This window comes from Lissotriton vulgaris, chromosome 7, assembly GCF_964263255.1.
Source record: "Lissotriton vulgaris chromosome 7, aLisVul1.2, whole genome shotgun sequence".
Lineage (NCBI taxonomy): Eukaryota > Metazoa > Chordata > Amphibia > Caudata > Salamandridae > Lissotriton > Lissotriton vulgaris.
The window spans coordinates 1,146,328,109-1,146,353,293 of record NC_141695.1 but is presented as its reverse complement, the minus strand read 5'-3'; positions in this window follow the sequence as shown (position 1 = coordinate 1,146,353,293).

The following is a 25,185-nucleotide window of genomic DNA, read 5'->3' as shown; positions in this document are numbered from 1 at the left end:
TTGTCCACAAGATTATTTATGAATCCAAATAAAGTCTCAATTTATTTTTCTGTACCAATCTAACCCTGCATTCTGTAGTGCTGGTCATGTTGGCTCTTTCTCGCTTTAGAAGGCACCAGCATTGTCTGCGATGGTCTCCAAATTTGCGGAATAAAATCCCACTCAGCCAACTTCTAATCACGTTTGTGACAGAGTAGCCTGCCCACCAAACTCTAGGCCAGCCCCTTACACTCTCCTGTGGAAGAAACAAAGCATGGAGTGGGCTCTATGAGCCATTAACTGAATGTTTCAGCCCAAATGACTTAAAAGGAAGGACATCTGCGTGTACAGCAGGACAAGGTGAGCACAGGATGACTGGTGAAGGGGGAGGAGGGTTTTCCTTTGCAGAAAAATAACCCAATCTAAAAATAGCCTCGGGATGATCAATTATGCATTCCAATTTAATGACCTGGTTTAGGGCTGGAAAGGTCTGAAAGGGAATCCATTTCGCCACAGCCAAGGTGCCCGCGCCGCCCCCAGTCTGGCATCATTGGTGAAATCCAATCACGAGAGGAAACAGTCACATCACAGAGGACACCGAACGTCCTTGTCAAAGCAGCTGAAAGGCGCAATCTGCAGGAATGTAATACATTTTGCTTTTTTATTGCCTATATTTACCCCTTTGTTAATTTATACGTACTTTGCTAAGTTCATGGCTTGTATTTTGTGTTATTAATTCAATAAAGCGTATTAAACTTTAAAATACATTTTGTTGCTTAAAACGGTATAGGCTCTAGAAGAAGAAATATCAACTTTGTCATCAGAGTCCACATCGGCTGCTCATTCTTTGGGAGATTCCGTGGAAGCTTTCGAGACTTGCTATCAGAGACCAACTGAAAAGCCACGACATCCGTGGCTGAATACATTTCATGTTTATTAATGCCACCGACAAGAAAAATGGTTTAAATCGACTTCGTAGACATGTCAAGAGCTGTACAACTGCGAATGGAGATGAGGGCCAGATTTCCTTATGTGGCAATGATAAGAGTTTTCTCATCTTCTGCAGTATTTATATTTTTTCTGCTTTTTCTTCTTGTAAATGTTTGTCAGAGTAGCTCCTCCTTAACAATTCAGGGCAGCACTCTTGATGTCATCCGTATTTGTGCTTTGGTTATGTTGCTGGACAGGTTGCTCCTCCCTCTTCAGTAAGTATGAACGGGTTATGTAGTTACTGAGGCATCTGAGCAGAGTGTGCACATAAACCATTGCAAAGAAATGTTTTACTGAGAAATATCTTTAGACAGTAAATCTTACTAACGAATGTTGATAAAAAGCACAACAATGTTAGGTTGCTATAGCGAGAAATGAAATAATGTTTCTTTAGATATGAGTTAAAGAAGCATTGGCAGAGCTAATAAGTCTGGGGTTGTCATCCATCCTTTTGTCTTTCCCAATGATTGTTTTCTTAAGTCTGACGTTACTCAATACTTTTGGATTTGATAAGACTTACACATACAGCTTACTCAAACGTAGGGGCTTTGAGTCAGACCATTTAATCCATTGATCTGGTATTGGCTCATTCACAATTAAATTGTGAATGATCCCTACAGCGTACAGTATGGGGCAATGCGTCAGGCCACTTCAGCCACTGGCTAACTTCACTATGAGTGACAGCAATTCTGATCGTTCACAAGGAACACATCCTCACACAAAGTAGTCCCCTAGAGTGCCAGGCAATAAACAATTTTTTTAGATCAAAAATATTTTTAGCTTTTAGCCAATTCTTTTTTATACTGGAGAGGACAAAATAGAGGTTAGCCTAAGGACAAAGTTTAGAATAGGGTTCAGGTTTAGTGCTATATTTTGGGGTGGTGTTAGAGTTTCAGTAAGCTAAGGGAAGTGTTAATAAAAAGCTTTTTGTTATAAGAGAATTTGTACGAGCAGTTTTGTCTTCATAGTTCTCACAATTTTAACTCAAAATGTAATTGTTTTTCTTATATGGTTTCTTTGTAAAGTTATTTCTCTATAACAAATGTTCTATATAGTAATTTCTCTTTAAAGGTTTTCTTTGCAGTGACATAGGTCTCTAGGAACTCCTCCTGAGTGGTAGATATGGAATTATTACGTTTTTATCGGATCACTGAAATAATATCGACGGACAAAATATCGAGTTGCCAAAATATCGTGGACAAAATATCGACAGTCAAAATATCGAGTTTGTATCTACAAACAGGTAAGTACAAAAATATCGAGTACAAAATATCGTTAACAAAAATATAGATGTAAAAAATATCGACTTTATTAAAAACAGTGTTAAATTAAATTAATATTAAATTTTAATTACTAAAATATACTTAAAACGACTTAAATTAAATTATAATAATTAAATAATAAATGAAAATAATAAAAATATTTTTTTTTAAATCTTATTTGTTGACCCTGAACCCTAAAAATACCCCTTTACCCAAAAACTGAAAACTGACCCTGAACCCTAAAAATGCCCCTTTACCCAAAAACTGAAAACTGACCCTGAACCCTAAAAATGCCCCTTTACCCAAAAACTGAAAACTGACCCTGAACCCTAAAAATACCCCTTTACCCATGAACTGAAAACTGACCCTGAACCCTAAAAATACCCCTTTACCCATGAACTGAAAACTGACCCTGAACCCTAAAAATACCCCTTTACCCATGAACTGAAAACTGACCCTGAACCGTAAAAATACCCCTTTACCCATGAACTGAAAACTGACCCTGAACCCTAAAAATACCCCTTTACCCATGAACTGAAAACTGACCCTGAACCCTAAAAATGCCCCTTTACCCATGAACTGAAAACTGACCCTGAACCCTAAAAATGCTCCTTTACCCAAAATTTATCAATATTATTTAATTAGCAATTAATTATTAATTAACAATAACAATAAAGTAAATATATTAGAACATTAGCTGTAATTATTTTAATAATTAATATATTTTTTTCAAAATTAATTACTTAAAAATTACACAAAATTATATATATTAAAAATGTACTCTAATTAATGTAATTAACTAATTACAATTAATTAATTAACAATTATTTACTAATACAAAATATGTTCAAAATTATATTAATTAATTAACTAATTAATATTAATTAATTATCAATTAATTATTAATTAAAAATATTAACAAACATATATTAATTAATTAATTATTATTAAATTACTTCCCACCCTATTCCCCTATAAACCCACAACCCGCTACAGAATTACATTACGCAATTATTATAAAAACAAAATTCATGTAATAAAATATTTTATAACATTAATACACACTATTCACACATATTATTACATAAAAATACACTATAAAATATTATATATTATTAAAAAATCGATATTTTTGCTATCTATATTTTATACAGTCGATATTACTTCACTTACCTGAAAAACGATATTTTTGTAGTCGATATTATGTCCAGTCGATATTTTGTCCAGTCTATATTAAAAACTCGATATTATGTCCAGTCGATATTTTGGAGTCGATATTTTGTCTCTATACCGTTTTTATCTTGTGGCTAAATGGTTCTGTGTGTGTCATAGAGGCCTATGGGCTGTCATCACTGAACTACACGAGTGATGGGCACCATGACCGCAGTGGAGCGTTTGCCCCTTTGAGGTATAGTCATTAGTAGACCCTCATCTGTACATCAAGTAGAGGTAGCCATGGATAGTTGCTTGCCCTTTAATACCACCACCTATCCTCTTGTTAACCTAGGCAAGGGTGAGTGGAAGCAGTATCAGGGACCGAAGATCTAAGAGCTCAAAGGCCTTCCTAAGGTAAAGTTTCCTTGGTAAGCACGTAGGAGGCTTGGACCCTTCATGAAGAATTACACCATCTTTGTTTCAACTGACAAGTACTGCTGGCATACTCTCGTTGCTAGCTGGCAAAAGGCAGAGCAATTCAAACATATGCTTGCCCTGCAGAACAATGAATCCATGAAAAGACATACTTCTCTGACTACAATCTTTAGTTCGAGCCTAAACAGAGCTTGCGCTGTCAGGATGATCTGTTGTATGTACTTAGTGGGCTTTGACTCCTCACCTTCGCTTTTCATTTGTCTAATCGGTTGTCTTGTAAATTTCCATGCTTTCCAGTAGGTAATTGGTCTTCCTAATCTTTCCTTTATGAAATTTGCTCCCTCCCTTGGAGTATTGCCCCAGGGCTTGTCAGCTTCCGCTTCTTTCTATTTTACTATCTGCTCAGGACCTTTTTTTTGTGTGCATCTTACAGCTCTTCACAGAGCGCTGCACCCGATTCATGGCTGCCATGCTTCCTCTCCTCTTTGCTGGCACTGCTTCCTCTCCTTCCCCTGCTCTCTCTAGCTCCCCTGGTGCTGCCGCTCGCTCCCTACTCCTCCCTTCTGCTTTAAATCCTGGTTACAACACTGTCTTTCCTCTGTCCCAGTCTCACGCCTCTACTTGATAATGACATACTTCAAGCTTAAGGCAGGCAGAGTTATCGAGGTACAGGGACCAAGCACTCCCTGACACCAACTATTATCAGTATTGCTCCAAGAACATGCATTCAATGTACACCTTGGCTGCAGTTCAGGTACTTGTACTGCACTCTTACTGATGCGTAAAGTAGATTGAGAAAATGTCAAATCACGGCTTAGCTAATTCTTATCACGCCCCCAACCCTTGTTTTAAGATAGATTAGGGCTGTTCTTATTTTGGGCTGCTTTTGGTAGGCCCAAGCTCGTCCTGGATTTCTTTTCAATGTGAATTGGGCTTGTTTTGGGTTTCAGGATTTCTCCTTCCTTCTGTGAGCAGGCTTGTGGCTATTCAATGCAGGAATTTGTTTATACCCTCCTTCATCAGCATTCGCCTCCAGAGTGCTGCGGCCCGGCATAGGTCCCAAGATAGCTACATAAAGCAGCTTGTTTTTAAAAGGGGGGAGGCCTCTGTTTCCCAATTGCAAGGAAGGAGTCTTTGAATATATGAGCAGTGAAAGTTGTCATAGGAGGCACTGCTGCCACATGGACTCTATGTGATTGTAGACGGTGCATTGTTTCTGATGGCCTTTAGAAAGGACCTGTTAATATATCTAAATACATTTTCTGCAACCAAACAAGGTAGAAAAAAGCTTGCCTTGGTTAAAGAAAATAATACTGTGCTCCTCCCCCCAATGCATTAGTTCTTACTGTGGTAATCTGCCCATTTCCAAATTACCATGTTCATGCTAAAAGGCTTCATTCTTAGCCTGCCAAAGTGCTTCACTCATCCTGTCCAAAAAATGCAGCTGCAAGAATGTGGCAGCACAGATCATTTAGTAAGAACAGTTATTTTGTCAAGAGTAGAGAATTGCCTTGCAGCATCATCGCTGGGTTGTCGCACTCGGGCTCTTGGGGTGTGGTGGGTCACCAGCTCTCAATCACGCACCCGTGTGAGCCAGAGGGGGTGGCGTTCATCGTTGTGTGATCATCGTGGCCCTTCCCAATCCCAACTGCCAAAGCGCTCCTTCCCACAGGCCTGAGAAGTGCTGTGAAGGGCTGGGGCATTTAACATATTCTGTGCCCCATGTTAACGCGCAGTAGAGTCTAGGATTGATTATGATCCCATGAACTCAGATAAAGTTTCACCCCTGTTTGATACATCACCCTTCGCCATCCGCCATACTCATAAAATATTTGAACGTACATCCATTTGCCTCCAGTGGATCATCTTTAATATTTACTGTGTACCCTGAATGTCATCAACATTTTGCCCTGAGCTGTTGCACTTGGCTGTTTGGGGAGGTGGTGCTTTATTAATAAGCGTGGTGCCTGGCAGTCTCCAGTTAGATTTTCTTCCTCCGCAACATTTTGTTATGGGACATACAAAGCAAGATTGGATGTCGGGTTAGCAGATGCCCTTTTTGTGGGCATAGCCACACATGCATGCCACCCTGCTGTTTTCTGTCCCAATCCAGCTTGCTCTTCGGTCACCAGCCAATGATTACCCACCACCTCATGACTACCCACCAGCTCATGGGTCAGTTTCCTCTGACTGCTTCCCGTCTCCCTGGATGACGGAGCTGGTTACCCCAAAGCATTACCTCAGTTCTAGGGCTCCCCTAGAACACACGTTCCCCACCATGTGTATCTGTTATCTGCATGAGCACCACATTCATTGTATAGGCTAATAGAAAGAACCTGATCCTGTCAGAAATTTCTGCAGTAACTGAGCCACAAAGGTCACTAAAGTGCCGATTTAAAGTTGGTTTGATTAGTGTACAACGATGATGCAGACATAAGCTTTTTACCTTTGTTGAACTTGAGGTTCTGCTCATTATACACTTCAATTTTGGTACTATGGGTGACTCAAGAAAGACTGGACTAGGTGAGCAGGAGAAAGAGATTTGGTTTTCGTTTCTAGAAATTAGTACTCGTTACTCGGCAGACATATTAATTGACATTAACTAACCCCCAGATGCATCAAGAACCCATTTTGCTATTGCTTAATAGAGAAAAATAACGATTCGCTATTAAGAAATAGCAAAATGCAATGCATGAAGAAATCACTAAAAAAATAGAGCTTTCTTAAAATTCCTTAATTGCGACTCGCAAATTGCGAGTCACAATTAAGGAATACCTCCCCATTCATTCCTATGAGCCTAGAGGCCCATAGGAATGAATGGGAAGACATTCTCAATTTGCGAATCGCAATTAGCGAATCGCAAATTGAGAATGCGATTTCAAGGGTGCAGGGGAGTCCAAAGGACACCCTGTTGCACTCCTGAAATTGATCTGTACACATATGTTGCGCACACACATGCTTTTAGGGCATGTGTGTGCGCAACATGAAACTTTGAAAAATGCACTTTAGTGCATTTTTCAAAGTTTTTGCAAATTGCCATGAAGTTCAGCTTCATGGTAATTTGCGAGCCCTATTAGCGAAATCGCTATTTTTTAAACTTTAATGCATTGCATTTAAGAAATCTCAATTTGAGATTCCTTAAATGCAAGTAATCACAATTTTGCGATTTCTTAATTTACGATTTTTGCATTGGGGATGATGCATCCCAAATGCAAAAATACCGGTCGCAAAGGGGCAGATTCTGAGAATCTACCCCTTTGCGAGCGGATTTTACCTTGATGCATCTATGCCTAAATCTCAGCCAATGGGTCTTACAAAATATCCTTGAATGTCCATTATGAAAATACAAAGACGTCTTTTGAACTTAAGCTTTGTCCTTGTGGTATTGCTCTGTGTCCATGACATGAAACATGAGAGTTCTAGAGGGGCAGACCCTATGCCCGGTTTACCTTTTGATGTCTTTCACATAACCAGTCTTACACTCTAATCATCTTAGACCTTTACTCTGAAATGCTTTTTACAATTTTCCAAGCTCAAGAGATTTCTTTTACACCACACACACCAACAGGGCCCTCCACAATCCAGATGTAACTTACATTTTACCTGATTAACACTAAGGAGTAGAAGTATTCTGTCTTATGCCACTTATAGTGACAATATCCCAAACAAGATTCCGAGACCACTTGTATAGTGTGTTGGGTATTTCTTTTTCTCTGATGTTAAACAATGTAGTTGGCTTCTTCTCAGGAGTGCACTTGTTCAGATTGTACTTGAACCGTGACAAACCCCCCCATTGATATTTTAAGTTGGGGATGCTTGCATGCTTTCTTTAAGTATTATTTTTTGGAATATTTGACCAAGCTGTCTAATAAGTCAAATTTGGATGTTTTTCTATTTGCTGTTCCTGCAAATATGTTATCATTGGTTGGTGTGGAAGTCACCTAAACACTAGTTTCTGCAGAAGTAGTGATGGGAAAGCTATGCAAAAATGGAGTATGGACACATGCAGCCATCTACATCTGAAGCTTCTGTCACTAGCCAAGCATGTAATGCTCCAAGGTCAGGCAACATCATTCCCCTTCCCTCTGACAAAATGACCATCACCTTCCTGCTGTTGGAAGGTGGATAATATGTATGTTAAATCCCACGAAATTGGGTATTCCATTTGGAATTCCACCTGGTACATCTGGTTGTGCACTTAGCTCCCCCCCCCCATTCTGTGGAGTTTAAACTCATAGTAGGTGGAAATATATACAGTAATACCGGATGGTTCCTTAAATTCCAGCCAACTAGAATTTTTGCACCATCTTTTCTCCTCACTCAAATTTGGAGTCCTAATATTCAGCTGACATGCAACAAATAACACACTTAGGGGGAGATTTACTAAGATTTTTTGCACCGTGTTTACATCACAAAAAGTGAGGCAAAACAGTGCAAAATCTTTTTTTTCCTCATTTACTTTCCAGTGCTAAACTTGTTTAGCGCTGTCTCCGGCGCAGAGACGGCGTGAGGTCGACAGGTGTAAAGGCTCCTTGTTTCTCAAGTAACAGTCTCGAGTGACCCACAGACTAATTCATGGGGCAACAACCCCGTTCTCAAGGGAGTACTACTCGTTGAACTTTCTAGCGGCACTAGATTAATTCAAGCCTCTGTATGCATTGTGCGTCTTTCTTTTCTAAATAACTCTATTGATTGGTCCTGAACAAGCGCTTTGTATCTCCTCCAGAGAACGCAAAATAGTGTGAAACCTGTTGGCCTAAAGTATATCCATTAGGGACATACTACATGACTAGCTACAGAGGGACATAACACCTCTCACAGCAGCACTAATTTCTTAGCATTTTTTTTTAACAATGACAAAGGGTTCACTTTTCTAATAAAATTCCTATACCCCCTCCAGTCATTTATTAAACCACACATTTGGGACTTCACTGCCACTTACCCCCACGCACCCACACGGCTTTATCAAAAAGATCTCCGATAAAGTGACCCTTCGGGGACCCGTAGGGCATTGCATCGCCGGCCCGACGAGGACCACCAGCCCGGTGATGAAGCATGACATCCTTCGGGATGTGTGAGGGCATCATGATAAGGACACGCTGTCCCCACTTATAGAGTAGTAGAACGACGTTAGGTATTCTTCCCTTTTTGCAGCCTTTTCTCGTTTATAGGAACTTTTACTCTATTTTGTTTCAAGTGTCTACTTTGGGAGCACGAGTCACTGGACCTCCCAATAGCTCCCTGTGTCCCCACCCCCCCCCCCCCCTCCCGTCTTTGTTTATATAGTGCATAAGTGTAAACTCCTGGCGAGAGGCTGAAAGCAGCCTTCAGTGAAAGAAACAAACTTCTTGTTACGCACATGCTTGATTTGTTGACGCTGAGCCAAGTGCAAAATATATCATGAGCTTCTATTCAGCTCTGCTTTTTTAACTAAATGATATGAAAAATTGCTGTAAAGTGGATTTTTGGACCTATCTCAAAAAGGCATTCATGGTTGGAAAACCGCAAGGCCACTTGGAGAGTTGGATTCAAACACTTGGTGCTCCGATGTTCTACCTTTTCGATTGAACAGTTTGTCCTCCTTGCTATTACTGAAGCACTCACACAGTGCAAGCAGCTGTTGCCATCCTGCACTTTATCAATTTCTCTTGCTGGCCCTATGTTTCTCGCAGTGGGAGCATAAGGCTCAGCTTGATTGGGATGCAACCAACTTGCACTGGCAGATGAAGCGGAGATTGATGCCTCCTCACTTGGAAAGAGTGAAACTGATGGTTGCTGTGAGCGGATAGAGAGTCGTGGACAACGGCTTCTTTTTCCTTGTAGTCCTGGGAGAGTATTGCCTTCCAGCCCTCTCTGTAAAATCTTGTCATCCCATCCTCGCCTCTAAAAGTAGTGGCATTTTGTCTGCATATCTCAGAAGATGGCGGATCTCTGCACCAAGGTTAACACTGTTACATCTTCCCTTTCCTTAAGCATCCCTGGGGCCTGTACCTCAGAGACACCAAAAGACCTTCACCTTTGTTTGGTTTCTTGACTGAAATCCACACCCAGCTCGGACACCTGCGCCGGAACAATGGATTGGCTGAAACCAGTTTGACTCCCAGGGCTTCCCAGTTGTCGATGTTCCCAGTATTAGATCAGCCCCTTCGGCGATATCTCTCTTCGCCACTTCCCATCAACATACATTTGGTTATGTGCAGAAGTGGCTGAAAAGAGGGCGTTACACCAGGACTTTGTATTAGTGTTTCTTTTACAGATTGTGGGGATTGGAAGAAGTCTCGAAGCAGAAGAGAAAGCATTGCTGTTGTCACCTACTTGCAAGAAGAGAAGCTGCACTTCCTAAAGTGAAGTGGGACATTCCTTTATCTTAAAGACATACAGATACCAAGCTGATTGACCCATGATTTGAGAACTCTACAAAACATCCTGCCCAACAGTAATTTTTTTCTCTCACAAGTGGGATTTGACAGCTTGCGATTGCATACCATATGGTGAGCACTGCCACAAGATATAATGGTGTAAAATGTTCCATATAGGTTTAATGATCATCACGATCATTATGCAAGAAATTCAGTCAAAATATTGTGAAATTTATCAAAATATTATTGCTGGGACCTTGCATGAAAATTGAATGTCAGAGCACACCCCAGACTCAAACGTCATGCAAGGTTCTAGCAAGGTACTGGTTGGAGGAGAAAATGCCAGCAGAAGTCATTTTCAGTGTAAACCAGTTCCATCCCAAAATGTATACACAATCGGGCCATTCCAATACTCGCAAGATCCACTTACTGTGAAATATGCAATTCTTGTGAATTTTGCAGGCAATAAAAATTTGCCAAGGCCTAATCTGGACCTACATCTCAACTGAACTGGACTGAACCTGTCCGGTCTCTAAGACATGTTCACTGAGAATGTTCCGCAAACAAAGAGACCTAGATGTATCAAGCCTTTTGCGATTCGTTTAGGCCGAAATTCGCAGAATTTCGGCCTTAACGAATCGCAAACGGACATTTTGCATCTTTTGGCATGTATGTAAAATTAGCAAAATAAGGAATCGCAAAAAATTGTGATTCCTTATTTTGCTTAAGCATTTAAGGAATCACAATTTTGCGGTTCCTTAAATGCCATGTATGAAGCTTTTTAAAATTGGGAATTCAGGTTAAGAAATCGCAAATTAACACCAACTTGAGGTTGGTGTTAATTTGCGAAATCCTTTCAAAATTCACAATTTGGCAATTTTAAAGGCGGCATGTGACACACATACGGCATGTATGTGCGCCATATGCACACACATGTAAGCTTCAGGGGTGCAGCAGGGTGTCCATGAGACACCCCTGCACCCTTGAAATAATTCTCAAATTGCGATTAGCACATTGAGAATCGCAATTTAAGAATTATTTCGGCCCATAGGAATGAATGGGAAATTATTCCTTATTTGCGAATTCGCAAATTGCGATTTCGCAAATAAGGAATAATAAGAAATCGCGAAAAAATAGTGATTTCCTACATACATCACATTTTGCGATTTCTTAATAGCAATTCGTTAAAAATCGCTATTAAGAAATCGCAAAAGGTAATGTTGATACATCTAGGCCAGAAAGACTACACCTGCAGGTGAGCCTCAATAGTGCTCTCCACCTGCTCCAGGAAGCCCTTTGTCACCCCAGGTTATGAGCATCTTGTGCCATGACATAGTAGTGGAGGGTGGATAACACAGTCCCTGACAAATGACGGCGAACCCCTTTTGGCATTATTAAAGCCTATATCATCTCTTCCTACATGCTCGAGAGGACATTTCAGTTCTACCTTTTAAGCTTCACCTCTCATATGTGTTTCATTGGCAGAATATGGTCACTTCAGCGCAGAAGCATTGGTACCATCATCCTAGGACCTATGGTTCTCTAAATATCACAGAAGGAGGACCTGTTATTTACATACCATAAACTCTGGTGCCTTATTGTCCCTGATACGTATCATCTGGTCTATTGGCTTCTCCGGTGGAGTTTGTGCTTCTCCAGAAGAAAATCATCACCACAAGCCTCTTTCAAGCTTCAGACCTCTGAATTTGGAAGAATCAGTAGGAATCCATCTTCTGGTACTAGTTGTCATGCCAAATATTTACAGAATCAGTTTGGGATCACCATTTGTATCCTAGTGCTAAGGAAAATCAGCAGTGACTATCTTGGGCAGGTGAAAGATAGCCCAGGAGGAGAATAAACAGGTTCTTAAGGATTTTCAGAAATGTAGTATTTGGTTGATGACTCAAACACTCACTGAAAGGTGATTGCAGTTCTTGGCTGCAAGAACAGACATGACACAACCTTCACCAATAGCATGCTGATGCTAAGGGACCACAAGTAGGTTGGATAAGGAAGATCTCAGGAGATGGGGAGGAGTATAGTGAGATAACTATCACTGAAGGTAAAGAGGCTCAGTGTGATAACAGACCATGTGGGTCAAGGGAAGGGATTAGACAATTTTTGTTTTATAGATTGGAAGCCAGTGAATAGGGCGAAGATAGGAAGTTATGTGGGCACAGGAAGGAAGACTGAAAACAAGGTGTACTGCTGGGATCTGAGTAGTGGTGTGCGAGATTTGCGCAATTAGCTTTTACTTAATTAGGCAACATTTCAGGAAACTTCTGCAAACTCCATGGGATATGCCACATGCAAATCTGAATTTAGCACTATATTTTAGCATGAAGTGCCTCTTTTCAGCAATTTTTCACATGCAGAGTCCTTTCATCCTAAAACAATAGAGCAAAAACTCAATTGGCATGAACAACAGCTGTTCATATTCTATTTGTTTGCATTGTACCTGTGCTCACATGCTGTACATATGCCACGAATGGCAGAGTAGTTACGCGATGTGGAACCAAAGCATAATTTCTGAAATTTCACATAATAAGTGTAATGCAATATTCCTGGAAATATGCAATTTAGGCTGGCTTAATTTAAATTTCACCCAAACCTAGTTCTGAATAGAATGATAGTGTTACAAAATGTGGGCAGGGGAGCCAAGATACGGAGAACTACAGTTTTCAACAGGAGTTAAAAAGATGGGTTGCACTACCACAGGCCTACAGGTGAAAGAAGAGACAAGATTGTTCTGAGAACCTTCATTTGGATAAAACAGATTAAGGAATTTCATTTGCGCTAGAGGATAAGGGAGGTCTTGATCAAAGTGGCATCAAGGTTGAGAACAGATGTGGCAGGAAGAGGAGAGATTTTTTTGTAAGCTGGTGATTCAATGATTTTCCAGTCTCAAGGTGCACAGCCTATTTTCAGGACCGTGGGCCATTATAAATCCAGCAACAATCATATTGTATTCATAATGTATCTATTTTTAAACAGAATGAAACGTCCAGCAGTTTGCAATCCATAACTGAGTGAAGAAGAAATGTTACATGTCTTTGTATAAACACTTGGGGTCAGATTTATGAAGGACTTGCGCCGCCGGTGCGTCACTTTTTCCCATGTTAAAAATGGCGCACCGGCGGCGCAAGGCCTTCATAAATCTGCCCCTTGATTTTTGGATATCCATGAAGCAATATCCAAGATCAATTCTCTGTTCCATCTTGAGGTCACATGGTATTTCAGCAGTAAATATTTCATAATAATGAAACATTGGTCACCCTGATTACGATGATGATCGTACGAGCATCCAACCACTCAGACTGCAGGGACGGAACCGCACAACATGTGGTCAGCAGTTCCACCCTCCAAAATATGATGCGGTCGCCAGTGAACAGTCATAGTATCGAGGAAAAAAATATCGACTGGACAGAATATAGAGTTTTTTATATAGAATGGACAGAATATCGAATTGCGAAAATATAGTGGTGCAGAATATCGAAATTCAGGTAAGAAATAGTGATTTCCATAATATCGAAGTAAGCAATATCGACAGTCATAATATAGTTGTTAAAAATATCAATTTTTTATAGTGTTGTAAGTGTTAGTATATATGTTAAAAGTATGTATTATTTTTGTAAAGTATCTTTGAATTTTTTTAAAGTAATGAATTTTATGTTATTTAATTTTTGCGTAATTTAATTCCGTAGTGGGTTGGGGGTTTATAGGGGAATAGGGTGGGAAGTAAGTTAATTATAGTGTATCAAATATACATTTTTAGGGATTATAATTATTTTTAATTTAATTTTGCGTTTTAGTACTGTAGCGGGTTGTGGGTTTATTGGGAAATAGGATGGGAAGTAATTTAATTGTTATCAAGTAATTATTTATTTGTATTCATTAGTATTGATAATTAATTTATTGTTAATTAATTGGAAATTATTTTGAATTATTTGGTTATTAATTTGTATTAATTGATAATTATAATATTTGTATTAATTTATCATTCAGAGCAGGTTGTGTGTTTACAGGGGAAGAGGGTGGGAAGTAATTTAATTGTAATTAAGTAATTATTAAAATTATTGTTGTGTATTGATCATTAATTTACTGTTAATTAATTATTAATTGGTAAAACACGTATTACATATTAATTTGTAGTATGGAAAATTAATTGGTAGTTAATTAATTATTAATAGGTAATTAATTTTTAGTAAAACATATTTATTGGTATTTATAATTATTTATTTATTAAATATTTTGTAATTGATAAATAATTGTAATACATTTTTTATTGGTATTGATAATTAATTTATTTTTATTTAAATATTAAAACATTATTTTCCCTACTGTTGCACTCACTGTAGTGGGAATAGTAATTGTTACGCTCCCGCTATCCAACGCTTTCCCTACTGTTGCACTAACTGGAGTGGGAATAGTAATTTTTACCCATACGCTATCCAGCGCTTCCCCTACTGTGCACTCACTGGAGTGGTAATAGTAATTTTAACCCCTACGCTATCCAATTCTTTCCCTACTGTTGCACTAACTGGAGTGGGAATAGTAATTTTTACCCCTACGCTATCCAACGCTTTTCCTTCGGTTGCACTCACTGGAGTGGGAATAGTAATTTTTGCCCTCCCGCTATCCTACGCTTTTCCTACTGTTGCACTCACTGGAGTGGGAATAGTAATTTTTACCTTCTCTCTATGCAACGCTTTCCCTCCTGTTGCACTCACTGGAGTGGGAATAATAATTTTTACCCTACCGCTATCCAACGCTTTCCCACCTGTTGCACTCACTGAAGTAGTAATAGTAATTATTACTCTTCCGCTATCCATCGCTTTCCCTATTGTTGCACTCACTGGAGTGGGAATAGTAATTTGTACCCTCCCACTATCCAATGCTTCCCTACTGATGCTCTCACTGGTGCCTGGCACACGGTGTATGGATGTTTGGCACCACATGTGCCCCCCTGTTCCCATAGCGGAGGCCTCCAGGGACCGGGACCCTACTAGCAGCCCCCAAAAGTCCCTTTCAATCAGCTTTTGCAATGCAGTTGGACCGCCATGTAAAGGCGGAGGGAACGGGACCCCGTAATGCCTACGCCGGTGCCTCCGCAGGCACTGCCCCCATTATCGGGATTACAGTCGGACCAATGCCCCAATGGGGTTCTTGAGCCTCTCGGAGGCATCGGTCAGTCCCTCTGACCACTGGGCACCGACTGTGCGCATCATAATGCGGCAGTCGGACCGCTATCCTGGCTGTCTGGCCACAGACAGCCTGTTCGTGGCTGTCCTCTCGAAATCCTAATCAGGCTTCAGTGTTTAGTAAACATTAACAGAATTTTTGAAAGCTTCAATAGATTTGTGCAAATTAACCACATAAATCCTGTCCAAAATATCATTATTCATGTAAATGCAAGTTGGGCATCAATTAAGTCACTTTTTTAATTGCCATACTGGTCAATTAAACTGTTCGGGCGTGTGGTGATTCAATAGCTACAAATTGGTGTTTGCTTCGCCTGATTGGATTTGGGCCTTAAGAGTCTTTTTTCACGCTTTAGTTCTTGGGTCACGAGGTATTAATTCACTTTAGGGAACATAAAGACATTGGGTGCACTCTGTTTTGTTAATAGTTTACATACTGGGGTGATCACATGTTGGCGGACAGATCTTTTACTTTTTTGCGTGTTCTTCGGAAGAAGTTACATGATAATTCACTGTTATGGAAGTTGGTTTGATTTTGTATTTGATTTTTGGAATATGGAACTGACATACCAGTTTTTCCGTAAAGGAGACATTTGTTTCCACGACAAATTTATCGTAAGTTGACTGTTTTTCTGACGCATCATTAAAATGTTTTCACTCTCTTTATACCTATGGTTTCATTTTAAATGTGCAGCAAAAATTGGTTTTGGTGCAAGCTCTTGTCTTAATTTGTTTGGATGCTGGTTTTCTGCCTTCGTTTCTCACATGGGGGAGAGTTTATACTGTGCAGTGGAGTTTATTTTGGGTCACAGCATTGTGTTGACACTGCAGGTGTTTAAGTGTATGGTTTGTTAGGGGGTGGAATGTTAGTGACCACATTTTTATAGGAGCATGTCATGTATATCGTAAAGAAATGGGTTAAGATTTTGTCATTGAGTGGCTTTTATATGTTGGAAAAGTTTCATCCATCGCTCATTCTGATAGGACCGCTTTTTAAATGTTCACCTTGTAGGTACCCATGAGTCATGACGAAGGGATCCTTCCCGAAATGCATTGGGTTTATCTGATCATGGAAGCAAGTTTAATTTTTTCATCCAGAGCAATTAAGCTTTAACCAGCTTTCAATTGTGGATCTTGCACACCGAAACCATCATGTTGGCAATAAAAATCGTAAGACTTGATAATCAACGTTTCATTCTGTTTAAAACTGGACTAAAATGGATACATTGTGAATGTCATACGATTCTTGCTGGAGTTAAAATGGCCCACGGGCCTGAAAATAGGATGTGCACCTTGGGACTGGAAAATCACTGAATCACCAACCTTTCGAAAGCAATTTCTGCGAGGTTGGGGCACAGCTCGCACCAGGATATGCATGCTAAATAATTTGCCTCACAACGTTTGAATAAAATTGTTTAAAAGGGTTAAAAATTGATCATTAAAGGAGTGCATAATATAATTTACTTAGCCATCAGGAAGAAGAGAGGGGTCAAGTTGAGAGGTCCAGAATTCATAGGGCCAAGGCTGAGGGTTGCGTTACCCATTGAGTTTTATCCATATTTAGTTTGAGCGAGTTATTACTCATTCATGAGACAACATCAAGAAAGCTCGTTTAAAATTTCTCCACGGCCAATACAGAGTGGTCACCAAGATTGGTCAGAAATTGCGTATCATCTCTAAACACATTTGATGAAAACCAGAGGACCCTAAATGTTAGGCAAGGGGGAGAGTATAACGAGTATTACAAGCTAACTAAGCATTTAGGAACAAAAATTGCCAGAGGCATCTTAAGGTTTTTAGGCTCCCTGAATGAGGTATGTCATATGTAGTACCATGCCTTTTTTCATGTGCAAAGCAGGTGATTATGACAGCCTGTTCCTAATTTTAACACTTTTGCCTCGGTAAGGGCAGAGGTTGTGGCCTTCAAGCTAGAGCGGTCGACCTCAACGCTGGGGAACCAGGTTTGAGTCTCGGAAGGGAGGCTCAACATCCTGTGATTCTGGGCAAATCACGTAATCTCCCCGTGCCTAACAAAAAGTGAATTTGTCCGTCTGTATCGCAACTGGTGCTCATGCAAAGCGCTTTGATACCTTCATGTCAAGTTCACGCTATATAAAACTCTGGAAGAAAAAAATTGAAAGATTAAAATTTTTTGCAAATTTCCCAAAAAAAAGGAATCTGCGTTTATTAACTCGTTAGCTGCTTCGAACGTTCCGCGCCCGTGCGGAACGTTCGAAGAAACGGGTGGGGCTGCAACGGCCAACGGTCGTTCGCAGCACCAGCCCACGGAACGGGTTAATTCAAGACTGCCGGACAGCACAAGCTGGGTGGCTGTAAAAGATCTATTGTGGGTCTACTGGGAGCTTACATGGATTGGCTTCATGCTCATTGCTTATCATTGGTTGGCTTTATTGTCACTCTCATTTGCTTGTTTCCGATTCAATTGCCTTCTTTGTCCCAGTTTGCCCATCTTGTGTTTGTTGCAGACCTTGAGCATGACCTCTTTTCCATCTCCAGCGACTGGCCGGCTTCAATCCTTTCACCCTCCACTCTCCACATCTAGGGAGCACTCAATAAGTGTGCATGTGTATTCCAGCTCTCTCCCTGGTGTGCTTCTTTCTCGGCCAAATCCTGGCCCACCTGCGATCACTGTTGCTGTCTTCCTTGAGTTGCGAGTTTTCTCTCAAGTTCTGCGCCTCCTGTCAGCCCCCCTGCCTTACCCACGCTCTGTGTTGCTTCCTTACTCCTGTGCTTCTTCCCTTGCCCCTCCTGTTGCTCTCCCTTGTGTGCTGAGTCCCATTCAGGCCTGGTTACTTCCACCCCACCCACTGTATTGCCGTCCAGAGCCCACAGTCTCTTTGTTTCGTTTTGTTTGTGTTTTTTTGGATGACCAGGCAATAAACTGCAGCAAACCCCTACGCTCCTGCAAAAAAAGTGCTTTCCTGCTCTTTCTATTTCTTCTCTTTTATTTACCGATCCATCTTCGATCAATAAACAAAAAGGTACATGCACATCCTCGTACATTTTGTGTCTATTTTTTTCTTGTTTTACTCTTGTCCAATTGTGCGTAGCATCTTGACAAATATGCACAGCTTCGCAAAAAGGTGCTGGTAAAGCCAATAGCTCCCCAAAGACGAGACCTATGGGCTTTGCCAGTGCTGCCTCTAAAAGATGTGCAGCCACATGCATCAAAGGAAATTGCATTTGCAAACGGTGCAAATCGCAAAATTCGGCCGTTTGCAAATGCAATTTCCATTTTTGGGATGCATGAACATTTTAGTAAGTTTCGCAATTTAAGAAATCGCAAAATTGCGATTTCTAAAATTGCGATTGCATTTAAGGAATCTCAAATTGAGATTCCTTAAATGCAATGCATCAAACTTTAAAAATTTGCGAATTCGCAAATAAGGGGAGCAAATTACCATGAAGTTGACCTTCATGGTAATTTGCGAAAACTTTGAAAAATGCACTAAAGTACATTTTTCAAAGTTCCATTTTACATACACACATGCCCTCTGGCATGTGAGTGTGCAAAATGTACTCCTAAGATTTCAGGGGTGCAACAGGGTGTCCTTTGGACACCCCTGCACCCTTGAAATTGCATTCTTAATTTGCGAATTTTCAATGGTGAATTGCAAATTAAGAATGTCTTTCCATTCATTCCTATGGGCCTCTAGGCCCATAGGAATGGATGGGGAAGTATTCCTTAATTGCGATTCTCCTTTAGAGAATCGCAATTAAGGAATTGTAAGAAATCGCTATTTTTATAGCATTGCATTTTGCAATTCCCTAATTGCGATTCCTTATTTTTCGCAACTAAGGAATTGCAAAATGCAATATTGATGCATGTGCCTGGTGGATACTGCCTATTTCGCCTTTTGCTGAAACATTTCCTTGCAGCCGCCTCAATTAGGTTGGCGTTAATCGCTCCATAACAGAGTGACCCTCGTGCGACTCCGTACACAGCAGCGGCAGGCCTGTGCCATTCGCTGCATCAGAAGCAGGTGTAAAGCCGCTTACCGGTGGCAGAGACAAGAATTCATTTGTGACGGCTTATGACACAACAAGGAGCACAATGTTGATCTGTGTCCAGAGGTGGCAGGGGGAAGTGTCGGCTGGGAGAAAGAAGATGGTGACTCGTCGTCCGTTGTTTGTTTTGACTCACACCTGCCTGTCAGATGAGACTGAGGACTGACCCAGCGGAGGCTGTCATTGCCTGGGGTCTGAGGCTGGTAGCGGTTAAGTGAGCCTCTCATATCTGGAGCAAACATTGGAAACCATAAGTGCGGTCTGTCTGCAGTGTAATCTCTTTATAAACGACTTCCATGTAAGTGCTGCAATTTGGCCTCGACGTCGGTGAGCGAGGGAGGCAATGCTTTGGAATGGAGTCTGTCTCTCCCCTTGTGTAAATGGAAACCACAGAGCCCATCACTTCGCACAGTGAATGATGTATAGTAAGTACCACTTGCACACAGCATGGGTACAGCACAGCCAGCTGCAATCCAGTCTCCTGTGACACACAGGACGAACACATCAAAAGAACATGTCAAGCTTCCTCGTGCAGCCAGGAGTGGTACAACATGTGTGGCTGCACTTTCTCCTCATCCACTTCCCTGTCTCAGTCCTTATGAAGGAAGGTGTGTGCCCCTCTTAGACAGGCATGTACTGCTCACCAAAAATGACAACAATACCCTGGGTCCTTGCTGGGAGAGCACCCCTTCCTCTTCCAGAACCCCTGCCAAGGGAGGACACGCAACAACAAATCCTGTTTTTGTGTCCTTCTGGTAACACACTACTTGTTGATCCCCATCAGGGCTCCACCATTTATTTGCATGTTTATCCAGTTCAAGATATAGACCCTTCAACACATTGTAACTCTGACTCTTCGAGGAGAACTCCTGGTTTCTCTAGCTCTACAGGATCACTATTTAACCCCTTGGGCGCGGCTGCAATTCTGCGCCTGTGCAGCGCTTTTAATAAGTGGGCGGGTTCATGACGGCCCCCAGCCATCATCAGCACACGCCCACCGCAGTGCATGACGGACGGGGGCCGTCATCAGCATATAAGGGGTTAATGTCCATTATCTCAGCCACCATTCTGCTTCAGCATCCAACTCAAGTCAGCTCTATGTGTCTTCACCAAGGTGTTGTTCCTTTGGTGAGGGTTCTCCACAACTAGGGAGTTAATGTCCATCCATGCGTGGATAACTGGAGGATTCTTGCAAATTCTGCCCACCAGGGCCAAGTAGCTATATCCAGGGTGTGCAAGGTCCACCCAGAGCCCGAATTCACCAACCTGAATATATGCCAGTTACTCCCATTACGGTATACAGCTTGAATATTGACGTGGAAATATCGACTAGCCGAAATATCGAGGTAAGAATATCGACTGTGTTAAATATCGACAAATTAAATATCGATGTAGTAAATATCGTTTGTTTAGAATAGCAGAAATATCGACATTGTTAAATATCGTTGTAGAAAATATAGTTGAGATAAATATCGATGTGAATAATATCGATATAATGTTTATTTGTGTTATCATTTGTTTATTAATATGTATTTATTATAATTATTTATTGATATCATTTTTTCTGTGATTAATAAAATAATTTTTAAAATATTTTTAATAAATTCTTAGTAAATCTTTTAGGGGCGGGTTCTTGGTTTTATAGGGGATAACGGTGGGTAGTAATTTAAAAATTGTGTGGTATTTTTTAATGAAATTTACAATTTTTAAGAAAAAAATAATGAATTTAGAATTTTGAAATTAGAAATTAGAAATTAATAAACATATTTTAAAATTGTAAATTAAATTAAGTGTGTGAATGTTTTAGTAGTGGGTTGTTGGTTATATAGGGGATAAGGGTGGGTAGTAATTAAAAATAGTGTGCTAATTTATTAATTTAAAATTAAATTGTAATACAATAAAATTTAATTTCGAATTTTGAAATTTGAAAATAGAAATATGAAATTAAGATATTTTAAAAAATTTAATTAAATTAAGTGTGTGATTTTTTTAGTAGCGGGTTGTTGTGTATATAGGGGATAAGGGTGGGTAGTAATTTAAAAAATGTGTGTTATTATTTTATTTAAATTTACAATGGTAATAAAATTAAATTTAATTTCGAAATTTTAATTTAGAAAATCGAAATTAATTTAGATATTTAAAAAATGTGTATTAAATTAAGTTTGTGAATGTTTTAGTAGTGGGTTGTTGGTAATATAGGGGATAAGGGTGGGTAGTAAATGAAATATAGTGTGTAAAATATTTAATTAAATTTACTATTGTAATACAAAAAAATCGAAATTTTCATTTTTTAAATCGAAATTAATAATGATATTTTCAAATTGTATATTAAATTAAGTGTGTGAATGTTTTAGTAGTGGGTTGTGTTTGTTTTATAGGCTATAAGTGTGGTTAGAAATTTAAAATTGTTTGTGAATATTTTATAAATTTAACAACATTTTAGAAAAAATAATTGGTAAAATCGAACTTTGAAATTAAAATTTAGAAATAATGTGATATATTTTTAAAGTTGATATTTTAGAAACATTGACAATGTTGTAGGAGTTGTTAGTTGGGTTTATAGGGGGTAAGGGTGAGTTAGAATAGTACATTATTATGGTTTACTTTCCAGCACTTTCCCTGAGTTATGTTGGATTTGGAGTTAGAATTGTAAATTATTATGGTTTACTGTCCAGCACTTTCCCTGAGTTATGTTGGATTTTGAGTTAGAATAGTAAATTATTATGGTTTACTGTCCAGCATTTTCCCTGAGTTATGTTGGATTTGGAGTTAGAATAGTAAATTATTATGGTTCACTGTCCAGCACTTTTACTGAGTTATGTTGGATTTGGAGTTAGAATAGTAAATTATTATGGTTTACTGTCCAGCACTTTCCCTGAGTTATGTTGGATTTGGAGTTAGAATAGTAAATTATTATGGTTCACTGTCCAGCACTTTCCCTGAGTTATGTTGGATTTAGATTTAGAATAGTAAATTATTATGGTTTACTGTCCAGCACTTTCCCTGAGTTATGTTGGATTTGGAGTTAGAATAGTAAATTATTATGGTTCACTGTCCAGCACTTTCCCTGAGTTATGTTGGATTTAGATTTAGAATAGTAAATTATTATGGTTTACTGTCCAGCACTTTCCCTGAGTTATGTTGGATTTGGAGTTAGAATAGTAAATTATTATGTTTTAGTGTCCAGCACTTTCCCTGAGTTATGTTGGATTTGGAGTTAGAATAGTAAATTATTATGGTTTACTGTCCAGCACTTTTCCTGAGTTATGTTGGATTTGGAGTTAGAATAGTAAATTATTATGGTTTACTGTCCAGCACTTTCCCTGAGTTATGTTGGATTTGGAGTTAGAATAGTAAATTATTATAGTTTACTGTCCAGCACTTTCCCTGAATTATGTTGGATTTGGAGTTAGAATAGTACATTATTATGTTTTATTGTCCAGCACTTTCCCTGAGTTATGTTGGATTTGGAGTTAGAATAGTAAATTATTATGGTTTACTGTCCAGCACATTCCCTGAGTTGTGTTGGATTTGGATGTAGAATAGTAAATTATTATGGTTTACTGTCCAGCACTTTCCCTGAGTTATGTTGGATTTGGAGTTAGAATAGTACATTATTATGGTTTACTGTCCAGCACCTTCCCTGAGTTATGTTGGATTTGGAGTTAGAATAGTAAATTATTATGGTTTACTGTCCAGCACTTTCTCTGAGTTATGTTGGATTTGGAGTTAGAATAGTAAATTATTATGGTTTACTGTCCAGCCCTTTCCCTGAGTTATGTTGGATTTGGAGTTAGAATAATACATTATTAAGGTTTTTTAATACAATATTTAAATAAAAAAATATTATTTTTTAATAATATTTATCAATATTTTTAAATTTATTTTGAAGTATTTAAGATTATATTTAATAACATATGTATAAAAATCATTTACACATTTTTATAAAAATTGTAAATTTATATCACAAGCATGTAAATTTATAAAGTACAATAGTAAAAAGTTCTTGTAAAATAAACAGTATTTATTGTTTTAGTTTTGTTTGTAGATTGAAACATTTAAACAATTTTAAACAAAAATATATTTGCATTTAGTGATATATAACATTGCAGTATTTGTAACATATACATTGTAATTTTTTATTAATTAGCATATTACATTTTTTAAAAGTTTAAAGAAATTTAATATGTTAATTAATTTACAAATATTTGGTATTTAGAAAAGTATATACATAAAATTGTTAACATTTCAATATTATAAATAAATACACATTTAATTTAATAAACATATTTTTAATATACATTAATTTTTTTAATATATATTTGAACATACAAAAATAAATGTATATTTTACATTATTCATATGTTTATTGTAAACATTTAGAAAGTTATAAGAATTTCAAAATAAACATTTGCAAAAATTGCTTACATTTTTTCATTGCTTTATATGGGGATTAAGTCCTATTTTTGTTTTAATTATGCTGCCATTTTGTTTTGTGTAGTTCACTTTTTAGTCTATCTACATCGTTGTTTGGGTCATTTGTGAAGACGGAACCTCGCGGTTGGGAGCTGCTTCGTGTTTGTTAAGGTAAGTTTTATTTTAATTACTTTTAAGTTACTTTTAATGAATTCTTTAGTTAGTACTAGTGTATATGTGCTGCTATGTGTCTTATTTAACTGTTTATGTAAAATGTGTGTGTTATTTAGGTACGTTAGTGATAGCGTACTTTGTTTACTATCTAATATGTTAATGTTTTGCATTCAAGTATTATTTTATGTATTTTAGTAAGTTTTATATGTTATTTGTTGGCTTTGTGGGTTTATTATTTGTTGCGGTGGGTTTTGTTTGTACTTTATTTACAGGTGTCGGTTTTGGTGACCTGATGGATTTGATCTCGGGTTTTTTTTTACATAGAGGAAAATGTTTATATACATTTCCTTATTTTTCGGGATTTTGGAGCGTTTTTTATTGTGATTTATTTTTGGGTTCTTATGGTTCCGTTATCCAGAGGATTGCTACGTTGGAATCTTTTTATACAGTTTTTTTTGTTGCATTTTTTGGGGTTTGATTTCACGATGTGGATTGCTTTTGGTTGGATTCGTTTTTAAAGCATCTATTTCTGACACATTCTGCAGCTGCAGAACCGTAAATCATTATTTATTTAATTTTTGGGGTGGTTTATGTTTATCGGTGAGTTTGTATTTTATTTAGTTATATTATGTCTTGTGATAATAATTTCTATTTTATATTACATGACATAATTTAACTAATATAAAAAAAAATGGTCTCTGTTATATATTGTTCGGTGGTTTGCTATTTCTATTTTATTAAAGGATATATTTTGCAATTAGGTCTATGCATTCTAGACCTTGGATATTTGGGTACATTCTTGTTTTTTGTTGGAGGTATTCGCACATATTTATAGTTTGTTTGCTTAGTCTTGGCCCTATTTTTGATAGAGATTGTTCGATTCTTAGCTCTTGGTAGCTTTGTTCTTTTTTGATGCATTGGATTAGTTTATGAAGTGTTGGTTGTGTTCTTCCTATTGTGGCTTGGAAGGCATTATGCCATCCTTCTACCGTGTTGTTGGTTTTGGCTTTTTGTGCTATAGTGCTAGCGTACACATTCCACCAGGGAATTTGGAACTTAGGTTGTCTGCAGTGACCAGAACGATGTAATCTTCCTACCCAGGTGTCTTCAAAATAGTCTTAGAAGGGAGTTAATTTTTTTTCATTACTGCAGTAGAAAGGACTGTCAAGTAATAAATTGTAATAA